Raw genomic sequence first — 13,009 nt, 5'->3', positions numbered from 1 at the left:
CTGCGGCAGAAAATCTTATTTGAATAAAATTTAAAAATTCTGCGACAGAAAATTATTTCACATCCACAACAGTTAAAATCAGATTTACATTTTATTCAAATTTATAACACCAAAAATATTTCAATCTTCAATCCGTAGTTTTTGAATTTCCCAAGTAAATTGTTCTTTAGTCCTGAAAAGGAGTTTTTACTTTCATTCCTATCTGCTATCTTTAACTTGTTGGAGGTGACAAAATTTTGAATTAACAGGTATCAACATAATTTTTGATTTTCAACAGTCGAATGATTTGGAATTCAACTAAAACCTCAAAGTCAATTCCAGCCCACGGTACTCGTCGCGCGTATTTAATTGCGTTTTCAGTTTTTGATGTACATCATTTCTATTAAAATTAGATTTTAAACCCCGCCACATTCATCTAAAATCTCCCATTTAATATTATGTGCTGTACCACAACATTCATAGAACTGTTGTCCCACAGGGGAAATTTGATTTTCCAAAATTCAAGTGGTCACATGTCGGCTGGCTCGGCCTACATAGATGCATCAGCATCCATTACAAGTAACTTTATATACCACATGCAATCAGATTTTTATGCAAAGATGACTTCAGGGTGGGCAAACAGCTTTTTAATTTTCTCGTTGTGAAAATAATTTGAATATCACAAAACTTCTTCAGTCTACTTGCAAAAGCTTGAAGGATGTGTCCGTTGTATTGAGCGAAAACGTCGGTTTCAGCTCAATTTTGTCGCAACTTTTAATTGTTTTGAGATGTTGTTCTCTTTTCTGGGTGAGGGGGGTTTGCTGTAACCTTTTCTCTGGTTACTATTTTGTCCAACGTCTCTTTGAGAACCACTCGGTTGGATACTGATCTTTCAGTCCAGATCTCTTGATTTTTCTTAAGAGCTCCATGAAAGGATTGCCAGTGCCGGATTGCACTGAAAATCCTATCTAGTCCCTTGAACCATTTTTTTCTTATGTTGCAACGACGCGCAGCTACGGAAATTTAAGATTATGTCGGTATCAGTCTATTTTTGCTACCAATGACAGCTTACTTTCTTTCATCGCTTACGTTTATGTTCATGTCTATGAACGCCATGTCTTTCTTGCCGTTGGATGTCTCAAGAGTGAATTGCATATTTTGTGAAGAAAATTTGCATACACAAGGTAATCTCGAGGATCCTTGTTGACACTGCACACTATGTCATCCACATACTTTGTGAAAAATTTTATTTCTTGCGTGTCCCCTGTTCTACATTTTGCTGCAGAATACGAAAAGATCCATTCAATTTCCTGCAGGTTTTTGTGTTTATACAACGTGTCAGTTATATCATAGCATTTTGCATGTAACCAGTTTGTGCATGATTCGCACTCGACTCCTTTCACTCTGAAAGTAACATGTCGGTTACAATTAATGCACTTTCCCATCATCTCAGGAATTTTTTCCTCCCTTCCGTCTTTTGGTTTACGCAAGAATTTTTTTAAAAAAAAAATACGCACCAAATTTGCCTAAATTACTGCCAACGAAGCACCCATGATTTATTGGTAGTGGTAATTCATATCCATTATTATTGGTAGTAGTAGTTTAGGCTTTTGAGGTATTGTCTCAAGGAGGTATAGACTGGAAAAATAGGATAAGAAATTGATCAAAAGAGAAATTCTTGTTAATTCATATAAGACTGAGCTCATCTTGATACAATGACCCCATCAGAAACATGAGATTTTCGTGTTTCATAGTTGGAACAAAGTAGAAAAGAGAGCTCTCAAATGGTTGTCAGGGTCTTTGCTCCAGGGATTTGGAAAAATTTAACTGCAATAATTGGCTAGACAAAGAGGAACAATCAATTATTTAGTTGGCAAAACTAAAAAATCAATTATTTCAATAACTGCAGTTATTGATCAATTAAATTTGACCATCAATCAATAATTTTTACACAATTAAGCTTTGATTTAACCAAAAAGTAACGCAAATGGTTACATTATCTGAATCATTCAATACTTCAACTGGAAAGTTTCTAAGACGAACAGGTCCTCAGCAAAAAAATATGTCAAACTACATACGATCTGCGAAAATCTTATTTGAACAAAATCTAAAAATCTAAAAAACTAAAAATCTAGAAAACAACTTCATATCTACAACAGTTAAAATCACATTTACAACATTATATTCAAACTTATTACACCCATTTTTTTTTCAATCTGCATTCCGAGTTTTTGAATTTCCCAAGTAAATTGTTGTTTAGTCCTGAAAAGGAGTTTTTACTTTCAGTCCTATCTGCTATGTTTAATTTGTTGGAGGGGACAAAATTTTGAATCAACACGTATCAACATAAGTTTTGATTTTCAACAGTCGTATGTTTGGAATTGAACTAAAACCTCAATGATAATTCGAGCCCACGGTACTTGTCGCTCGTATTTAATTGCGTTTTCAGTTTTTGATGTAGATCATTTCTATTAAAATTAGATTTTAAACCCCGCCACATTCATCTAAAATCTCCCATTTAATGTTATGTGCTGTACCACAACATTGATAGAACTGTTGTCCCACAGGGGAAATTTGATTTTGATTTTCCAAAAATCAAGTGATCACAAGTCGGCTGGCTTGGCCTACATAGATGCATCAGCATCCATTACAAGTCCCTTTATATGCTGCATGCAATCAGATTTTTATGCAAAGATGATTTCAGGGTGGGCAAACAGCTTTTTAATTTTCTCGTTAAGAAAATAATTTGAATATCACAAAACTTCTTCGGTCTACTTGCACAAGCTTGAAGGATGTTTCCGCTGTATTGAGCAAAAACGTCGGTTTCAGCTCAATTTTGTCGCAACTTTTAATTGTTTTGAGATGTTGTTCTCTCTTCTGGGGGAGGGGGGTTTGCTGTAACCTTTTCTCTGGTTACTATTTTGTCCAACGTCTCTTTGAGAACCACTCGGTTGGATACTGATCTTTCAGTCCAGATCTCTTGATTTTTCTTAAGAGCTCCATGAAAGGATTGCCAGTGCCGGATTGCACTGAAAATCCTATCCAGTCCCTTGAACCATTTTTTTCTTATGTTGCAACGACGCGCAGCTACGGAAATTTAATATTATGTCGGTATCAGTCTATTTTTGCTACCAATGACAGCTTACTTTCTTTCATCGCTTACGTTTATGTTCAGGTCTATGAACATCATGTCTTCATTGCCGTTGGATGTCTCAAGAGTGAATTGAAAGTTTTGTGTAGAAAATTTGCATACTCAAGGTAATCTATAGGTTTCCTGTTGACCGTGCGCACTATGTCATCCCCATCTTTTGTGAAAAATTTTAATTCTTGTGTTCCTCTGTTGTACATTTTTCTGCGCAAAACGAAAAGATCCAAACAATTTCCTGCGTGTTCTTGTGTTTATACAGCGTGTCAGTTATATATTGGCATTTTGCATGAAACCAGTTTGTGCATGATTCACACTCGACTCCTTTCACTCTGAAAGTAATGAGTCGGTTACAATCAATGCACTTTCCCATCGTTTTTTAAATAGTTTTTTGATTGCCTTTGGACTGAAAGTTTAGTCTAATTTCTTCCAGTTATTGCAGTTTGAGCAATTGAGAATGATCCACCAGGTGCATTATTATCGTAGTTGTTTCTATTGTAAAGAAACGCCAGAACAGATTGCTAATTGTCCTTTTGTTCTCTTCACTTCCAAAGTTACATAAAGTTTTGTCGACGAAGTTAAAAAAATATGTCAGATGGAAGCAATTTTTGTCGGACTTTAACAGCCGATTTTTTCTCAATTTGTATTCTCGACTATATTGTCTTGTTTTGTCCTTGCATGCTTTTCGAAAGTAATTGGAATGTCAAACTTGGACTTTATTAGTGATAAAACGAATAGCAGGACGTGTATTCCTACATAGAAACTGAGAGGTAGTAATTTAACTTTTAATAGTCTTTTTTGAACCCATGGAAGCAGGGAATAATCCACCTTGATACAAGTACATGCACTCTTTCAAGTTACAAAAAGTGTGTTTTGTTGGAGAACCATGCCTGCGTCCAAAACGTAATGATAGGAACAATGTATTGTGTAAGATTGCAGTTTATTTGTCCACGAACAATTGGGCGACACGTTACGTTTGAGATGATAGAATGCTCTGGTAGCCTTTTGTACAAGCCTATCACATTTTGCACTCCAGGTCAAACTAAGTGTGACCACTAGGCCTAGGACTTTTTGCACATGCGTGGTTTCAAGTTTGTTGTTCTTCAAAGTTGTGCCCATATTTCCTTTTATGTTTAGAAGTTTACATTTACTTGTGTTTGTTTCCGTACCGCGTTTGTAACACCAAATATCGAGTTCCTCTGCGCATACGTTTAGATCTTGATTTGTCATGGCCATTAACTTAAAATTGTCGGCAAAACCATAGCTCGCAAGTTTGGGATTTGCGTCTGATAGTTGATTTATAAAAATCTAGCAAAAGAGTGTCCCAGGGATTAATCCTTGTGTGAGTGGTACTCCGCTGGTAACTTCTACTTGATCGGATATTTCATTGTTCATTTTGACAAACTGTTTTCTGGCTTCCAGGTACAATTTTAGGAGGCTGAAAAAATTCTCCACCATCTTCCATTTTCATCAGCTTGTGTAGTAGCTAATCACGCTTTACTTTATAGAACGGTTTATTGAACGCTAATTGCTGGATGGCTACATTATTCATTATATTATTATCAAAGAAGTGAACAAAAAATTGGTTGTGTTTGATAAGCAGCTCCATTTTTCTAAATATTTCGATTTAATCTGTTCACGCTGTTATTATCTTCTCACAATAATTTCAATTGGAAAGCATATTTGATCGAGTGTCACGAAAACGCTCGTACTGACATTTGCCATTAAAAAATGGATTAATGTAACTAAATTTTTTACGATGTTCCGGGTCATATACTGAGCAAACTTCTGTGTCCAAAAACAAATCTACCAGAGTCATCTTTGTGAGGCAGAAACACCTCATCTTCCCTACATCTGAGCGAACTCCCTTGGTAACCAATGGAATAACACATTGTTTTAAGATTCTTTGTTTCATGTACCGCATTTCTTATGACTTTCCATTACCACTGTTTCTGTCTCTGCCTTTTGCCTGGGACAAGCTAATTGATCAGCAAAAAATCAAATGCAACAATGAGAGCAAACTCATTGTGAGACAAGCATTCAACCACCTTGGCGATCGATTCTTTTGGATAGCATGCACAAAAACTGTGGAATTCGCTGTCAAAAAATCACTCCCGGTCGTTCGCTGGAAATAATTCAGACGAAGCTTAAAACACACCTGCTTAAGATGGAAAACGGTAAAATTGCTACAAAGGCGTTAATAAACGCTCTCTTTATCACTTCATTCTCTACTCCTCTATTCAACTAATATCGAACAGCATATAGAAAATTGATGAATACGTTCAGAATTTATGAAGGGATTGAATGAAAAGCACCATAGGTGAGAAGAGTAGCACCAGAGTAGCACTCTCCACTCCCCACCAATGGCTCCAATTGACTTCGAGGGTTGCATGTTACTTGAGCGTGCAAGATCCGGGAAGGCGTATGATTGAGCTTCGCAATAGAGCAAAGCTTGTCTTTGTATATATGTGATGATGTCAGCACAGGAGTCCTCATATTTCTTGCTGAGCGTCACTGCAATGTGTCTTCAGAAGGCTAAGAACCTGCTCCTTCATTGCAGAAGAAAATTAAGGGATTAAAAGAGGTCTTCCCAACATCTGTGATGTGCTATTCATATTTTAGTTTCTTGGCCTGCTCGTGATAATTTTAGGCTTCTACAATTGGTTTTGGAGAGCTTTTTGCATGAGGGTAAATATCTTAACACCAAAAAAACTCTGGAGAATCTATTTTGAAAAAATAGCGAGGTGGAAAACCCATACTCGAAATTCGATCTCAAGTTAAAAGAAAATAACAACAGTAACCGTTCAGCTGACTATCATAAACAATGGCAGAGGACTCTTTTTTGATTGGTTCGTTTTTCTCGGCGACAAAAGACAGAGAATGCAATTTCGATAAAGCGGAACTGATTTATTTCTGAAAAACAAAATGGCGATGGCGTATGGATGCATGCGGTCTTTGTTCACTGATATTAGCGTTGTTATTTCTGATAGTTTTTGTTGATGTAGATCTTCAGGGAACGAAGTACTGAGAAACTTTCCCTGTTGGGACAATTTGCGGATAATTTTTAAAACGTCCAATTCATATATCAGACGAAAACCACGTCTGACCTCTTCTTTGAGAACATTGAAATGGTACTTTTTAAGTAGTTATCGTTACAAAAGTTAGTCTTGTGTTGAGATTTAAATTCATTTTCTGAAGAATTATTTCTTTAAACTCAGATTATCATTTTTCTGTCATTTAGCGATTTCCATTTTTTGATATTTTGCATTTATTGCTCTCAGGAGTTCTTTTCACCAGGAGTTTGCAAGACAAAGAAACGTTCGGCAGCCGATCTTTCAAGAATCTACACGCAGACGTTTTGAAATAGTTTGTCTCTCTCCTGGTGTCAAATGATTTCGAGTAACGTATGGTTAAATTTTTTCAGATAAATTAGATTCTATTTTTATAAGGAAGACAACATTGTTTAAGGTTCAGAATGATAATTTCATTTGTAATTTATTGGCGGAAAAGGTGTAAGGTTTCTGTTTGGATGTGTTATTTTATTACATTTTGTTAAATATTTGATGTGTGCAGATACATGCGTTGGTGAGCCTATAAAAAAAACTTTCTAACAACCTGAAATTATGACTCATGTGCCTTGAATTACTTCAGTTTTTGTTTCCCTCGGAACTTCTGGTCTCCTCAATCAGTTTTGCTTGGTCGTCATTCAATCATCTATTCAATATAGAAAACTAATTATTTAATTCACTAAATAGCACAACCAAACAAAATGTTTAACATAAAAAATTAACCAAAATAGACATTTTAAATTAACTTATTCTATTTAACATTGACATTCTTCAGTTCAGACCAAAATGAAAACTTATGAGTTAACGAAAGAATTATTCAGTATTTGGTCGCACCTGTACAAGGAAGTTGCCGGCAACTTTGCAGATCATCGCAGACAAGTAATGTGGCAGTGTCAGAAGCTTATCAATTTGGCATGAATTCCTAATGAGTTCATGGGTTCAACCTCTATTTCTTCAGGCTATGCCTGCTAGATTGACAAAAGTAATTCAATTATCAACAACATACAACTAAACAAAAATAGAGCATTGAAAAATTGTATGAGAAGATCTGGTTGGTACAAAGACAAAAAAACTCGATTAAGAAGTCGATAAACCTGTTGCAGTGGATATTCCGATTAGACTAGCAATTGACTACCGGAAAAGCTTGAAAGAAAACGAGATCGAATCAATACCAGAATTCATTGAGCTTCAGTAACACATCACATATGATCACAGATAAAGACGAAACTTGCAAATAAAGTCATCAGAACACACTATTCTAATCAGAAATTGCCACGCAAAGAACTTCGATGAATTCGGACTGGCTTTGTTTCTATGACAAGCTAGTGCAATATATAAAATTTTGGTCAGAGTCACAGCAAAAGCAAAACAAAACAGCTATCAACCTTTTACTTATTGCTTGCCGCCTGCTTAGATAACTAGGGGCAAAACTCAAACAAACAACGTGTACTCTGCTTATATTGCAGTTAAGCCGACCGCTTACCTAGAAAATTTGGTTCTTAGCTGTAAGAAACTCTGGGGAAAAACTAGCAGATTACACAGCTTTTATCAATTGAAAAATCTCAACATCATCAGCAAAATTCCAGATAAATCAGTTTAAAAGCATTTCAATCGATTAGCTTTATTATCATCCAAGACAACTTTCTTAGTTTTCACAATCACTCCTCTGATATCTTTATCACAGATATGTTATATTACAACTAACGGCATAATTCAGTGCTATGCACAGTTGGGTTCAGTGGTTTTAAAGTTTTGTTAGCATATCACTTTTTACTGCTTTCTATTCTTCCTACTTTAACTTATTTTATTTTTTTAATTGATAAATATTTGTTTTTTTTTCTCGGTTGAGTCTTCAGCTGTTAAAAAATAGCAAAACCTCCATTATGCTACTTCACAATCTTATATCCCATCAACGAGTCAAAAACAAAAAAAAAATAAATTACAAATTTCTGTGACTGAAATAGCAGATTGTAGGGCAGTGATCTATACCTCTAATCAAACCGAGTGCAGTAGTTCGATCCCACCAGTTGCGAAGATTGTTTCTTTCGAATTTTATCACGTATTAATAATTATTTTCCTCAACACAATTATACGTCTCCGCCGCTAACGCAGAAACTCGTAGCGCATTTGTCTTTGCATGTGAACAAACCGGTGACAGTAGCTCCACCATGAGCGAATTGCTATTTTTCCCATGCGTATTCTTTCTTTTCCACTTCTCTCAGTCTCTTTTTATATCTTACTGTCGCGCCTTAATTCTGGAATTCCTAAACTTAATCGGCGACTTTTTTTTCTTTTAAAAAACATTGTTTGATATTTTTCCAAGCAAAGAAAAAAGACATACAAACCAGAGCTTCAACTCTATACTCCGAAATCAAACTTTTAAAAATTTTTTGATGCATTTTAAATTAATCCGAATTGAATATGTTAACATTAATAATAATAAGGGTCTTGAGTTATTTGCTCTCCATACTATAAAAAACCAACCAAGGGATTTTCTACTTTTAGTGAATGAAGTCCATATTTCAGTTCCCCAGATGATTTATATTGCCTGCATTTAATTTCAAAAACACATTCTATTTTCTATACAATTATTTTTCTGTTATTGTTGTTATTGCTGCTGCTTTCGTTCTTCACAGCCACCGCTGTCCCTGTCGCATCTGCATATTAAACCAGTGGATTGACCAACCTGAGTAAAAAAAATAATACGCTCTTGTCCTTTTCTGTTTGCTCATTGGCATTTTGAAAGCCAATGGTAGGCGCCTCTGTTTCTCTTGGAGAACAGACCAAATTTTCTCACAATCCTAGCTCTAGGCTGTTTTTATGACAATCGAAAAGTCACTCAGTTGGAAAAAATATGGAAAATTGGACAATTTTCAGCAGTGGCAATCGGTTTAATTACCTTAAGTGTTTTATAGAGAGGAAGTTCAAGGCATGAGTTAGCGTTCAGTAAAAAACAGTCTTATCAAAATGAAGAAAAATTGAGTTTTTTTCCTCATGCTAGCATCTAAATACATCTAACATGAGGGTTAATTGGAACGAAGCACTCTTATGTTGTTTGGAATGAGACGATTAAGCTCTGTTCGGGAAGTTTAGTTGTTCTTTCTGCCACTTCTGAAAAAATCTGGAAAAAATTTATCGACTGGAAGCTGCATGTTGTTTGGAGAACCTAGTCCTACGGAATGCAGATCGTCTTTCAATTTAGAGGAGTTACTATCAATAGCAAAATCCCTAGCAAATAAGTATGCTTCTGCAAAATCGAGGATTTGTGAACATCTTTGATGAAAACATAGAACAACATTGAACACAGATATGAGCGTTGTTGGACAACACCTGACATCTCTAGTACTTCAGAGGTTTTATTCTTGACTCTGACTTGTTTTCACTTGTCTTTAAGAGACTTAATGCAGCTCAAACAGGCATTCGTTGGTTAATCATATCTGTACTAAACAAAAACGCTTTCTACTGATGACATAGAAGCTATCAAAACGGTCTTGCTGTCAAAGGCCAATAGATTTGTATAAGTCTTTGTTAGCAAAACTTAGTATCAAAAGATTTAAATGTTTCTGTACTATTTTGCAGTCACGTCCCATAGCAGGGCTAATTTCTGAAGTTTTCAATCTATTAAGGTAGTTTTCATTTAACAATTCTCAGATTACAAAATTAGCGTTCTGAGCGTTGGGCTAACGGTTGTTGCGGTCTAATTCTGCAAGACAAGCTGAAAAACTATCAACAATACAATGAAATCTAAAATACTCTGTCACTCAAAGCAATGAAGAATCAATGAAAAAACAGTTAAATGAACCGAACTCTGCGTGGCTAAAAACGAAAAATTGAGGCGCCAAAGGCACACTGAAACATAGAGTCACAGCGAAACTAACCACTAAAGGTCATCATAAAATATCAGTAATACTACAAAGACTTCAGAACTAACATATCAGGACAGACTAAAAAGTCTGCAGCCAGTACAATTATCACTACACTGAAATCTATAATATTATTCTACTCAAAGCAACGTTAAATCAATGATGAGGCAATTACATGAACCCAACTCTACATTTTCACATCAGGAGCTACGAGACTAGCCAACAGCACCATGAATAAGAATTAAAATAAAAAGAACCCGCAGGAGCATTTCGAGCATTTCCTGTCGCTTGAATTTGCTCCCAGCAACAAGAGCAATCAACTCGTTTTAAAGGAAAGTCTCTGTAGAAACAGGAGCATTCTCTTTATTCCAAAATCAAACATTTTCCCCTTTTATTTATTGATGACTTTTAAATTGATGGACTTTTTTTATACATTCATTATTAATAATAAGGATTATGAAATAGTTGCTCTCCGCAATTTGAAAAATCAGCCATAGTCGAAAACGGACTTTTCAACCAAATCCCCTCCTCGCATCTGAATATTGAACCAGCGGAATTATCAGCCTGAGTAATAAAAAAACAGAATGATCTTGGCGTTTTTAGTTTGCTCATCGGCATTTTGAAAGCCAATGGTAGGCGCCTTTGCTTCTCCTGGAAAACAGAGTGAATATTCTCACAACCCTAGCCCTAAGCTTTTGTTATGACAATCGAGAAGTCATTCAGTGTGAAAATATGGGGAGTCCGATAGTATTCAGCAATGGCGATCGGTTCAAGTATTTTGTTTCTCCGTTTCGTATAGTCCAATTTACTGCTTTTTTAAAAATCCAATCAGCGCAATTTCACGTTCAGTTAATGCCACTCGGGGAAAACCATCACTGTTTTATGGAGAGAAAGTTTAATGCATGTACTGGTGTTTGGCTCAAAACGTCTGATCAAATTGTAGGAAATTTGAGTTGTTTTCCTCAAGCTAGCACTTAGATGTATCTACCATGAGAGTCAATTGGAACAACACACCCTTGTGTCTTTGGGAACAGACAATTAAGCTTTTTTCGGGAATTTTAACTGTTCTTTCCGCCACTTCGTAACTAAATCTGGAAAGATTTCTTGGTGGGAAGCTGCAGGTAGTTTACAGAAGCTAGTCCTATACGGAATGCAGATAGTCTTTCAATTCAGAGTAGTTTCTTCCAATCGCAAAATCTCTAACAATTAAGTATGCATCTGCAAATATGAGGACGTTGGGAAGATAATTGATGAAAGCATAGAACAACATTGAAAACAGATGTGAGCGTTGTTGGACATCAACTGAAATCTCTAATACTTGAGAGTTTTTCGTGTTTACTTTGACCCTTTTTTCTCCTGTTTTTAAGAGAAACAAAGGAGCTCAAATAGGCAGTCGTTGATTTATCCTATCAATATCAAACAAAAACGCTTTCTGCTGTTGACAGAGAAATGATCAAAATGGTTTGGCTGTCAACGGCAAATAAAATTGTGTAAGTTCTTGTTACCAAAACTTAGCATTGAGCAGGTCAAATTTTTTGCAGTCATATTCCATAGGAGAGCTCAATACTGAAGTCCTCAAGTTAATCAGGTATCTTCAATTAACAATTTTCAAATTACAATGCTAGCGTTGGGCTAATGGTCTTTGCAGTCTAAATCTGCAAAATAGGCTGAATAGTCTGCAGCCAGTACTATCAACAATACAATGAAGTCTATGATACTCTTTCACTCGAAGCAATGAAGAATCAATTACAGTAATTGTAGCAATATTATTTTTATGAAATGGTCTCATACATAATTGCACATCATGTTCTGTAAGTATGGATGGATAACATTCGGGGAGGTAAAAGCGGACAAGATCCAACAAAAGAAAGGCTAATATATTTGCCATAAACTTCATTTGAGGGCAATGAAAAATGAGAGCCTTTTAAAAAAAAATTAAATGATTACTTTCTCAAAAAAAACTATTATTTTAATTGCCGCCAATCTTTTCATTTTATACAATTTAGGTCTGGCAAAACTCGAAAAACTCAGGACAAGAGGAAGCTGGAAATGCTAAGTTCTCAACATTGAGTTGATCGTGTCCATATTTTGGTAGTTTCCGCTGATAAAACCGTTCAGCTAATAACAAATGCGATTTTCAAAACTTAACTTGGTAAAGTATTCTAATAAAGTGAGAATTATTGTTAGGTATCAAAGATCTGCCTTCTTCGTAGAAACACTATAAAAACTAAGCAAATAGTTGAGCATATGTTTTTATTAGCAAAAAGGATTTGACGATGTTGAATTTGTAAATTGAAGCACGACCTGGTTAAAATGTTAAAATGAAAATTATGCAAAAAATGCGCTAACAACCGCTGAAAAAAATGTTTTTCAGCGGATGAAATTTTTTTTCACTATTTTTTCACAATGATTTGCTTAATGTGCTGAATTTTCAACAAATTTGTTTCATAATTACAGCACTTGTCAACAAAGTAGGCGGATAAATTCTTAAAAAAATTTTCTGCTGAAAACAATTTTTTTCAGGGCCTGTCAGCGCCTGTCGAGCATTGTTTTTTAATGGGCCGAGGAAATTTCTTTCAAAAGTTTTATCTTTGCAAATTTTTCACTGCTGCCGCATATCCGGAAGCAACAGTGGAGCGCGTCTAAACAGCATTGCATCAGTGGAAACAGTTGGAAAACTGCTAATAAATTTAATATTTGTGTCAACTCCTAATATGAAACAATTATTGCATATGACTGGGTATATTTTTATTTTAATTGATTGAATGAACCCACACGACTTAAGTGAAATTGTCTTCCCTCGGAGAGCCATGTCAGAAGTGTGACGAAGTGTGAAGTGTGAGTTGTTATCCTTTAAAAGACATTGTCTTTTTCAAAACAAACAGCGTGGTAGGAGCGTACATGATGAGTTTGTTACAACCAATATTAAGCAATAAAATTGCACGTAAATTGTT

Source organism: Convolutriloba macropyga, chromosome 11 (assembly GCF_964194025.1).
Source record: "Convolutriloba macropyga chromosome 11, txConMacr16.3, whole genome shotgun sequence".
NCBI lineage: Eukaryota > Metazoa > Xenacoelomorpha > Acoela > Convolutidae > Convolutriloba > Convolutriloba macropyga.
Note: the sequence above shows the minus strand (reverse complement) of the source record.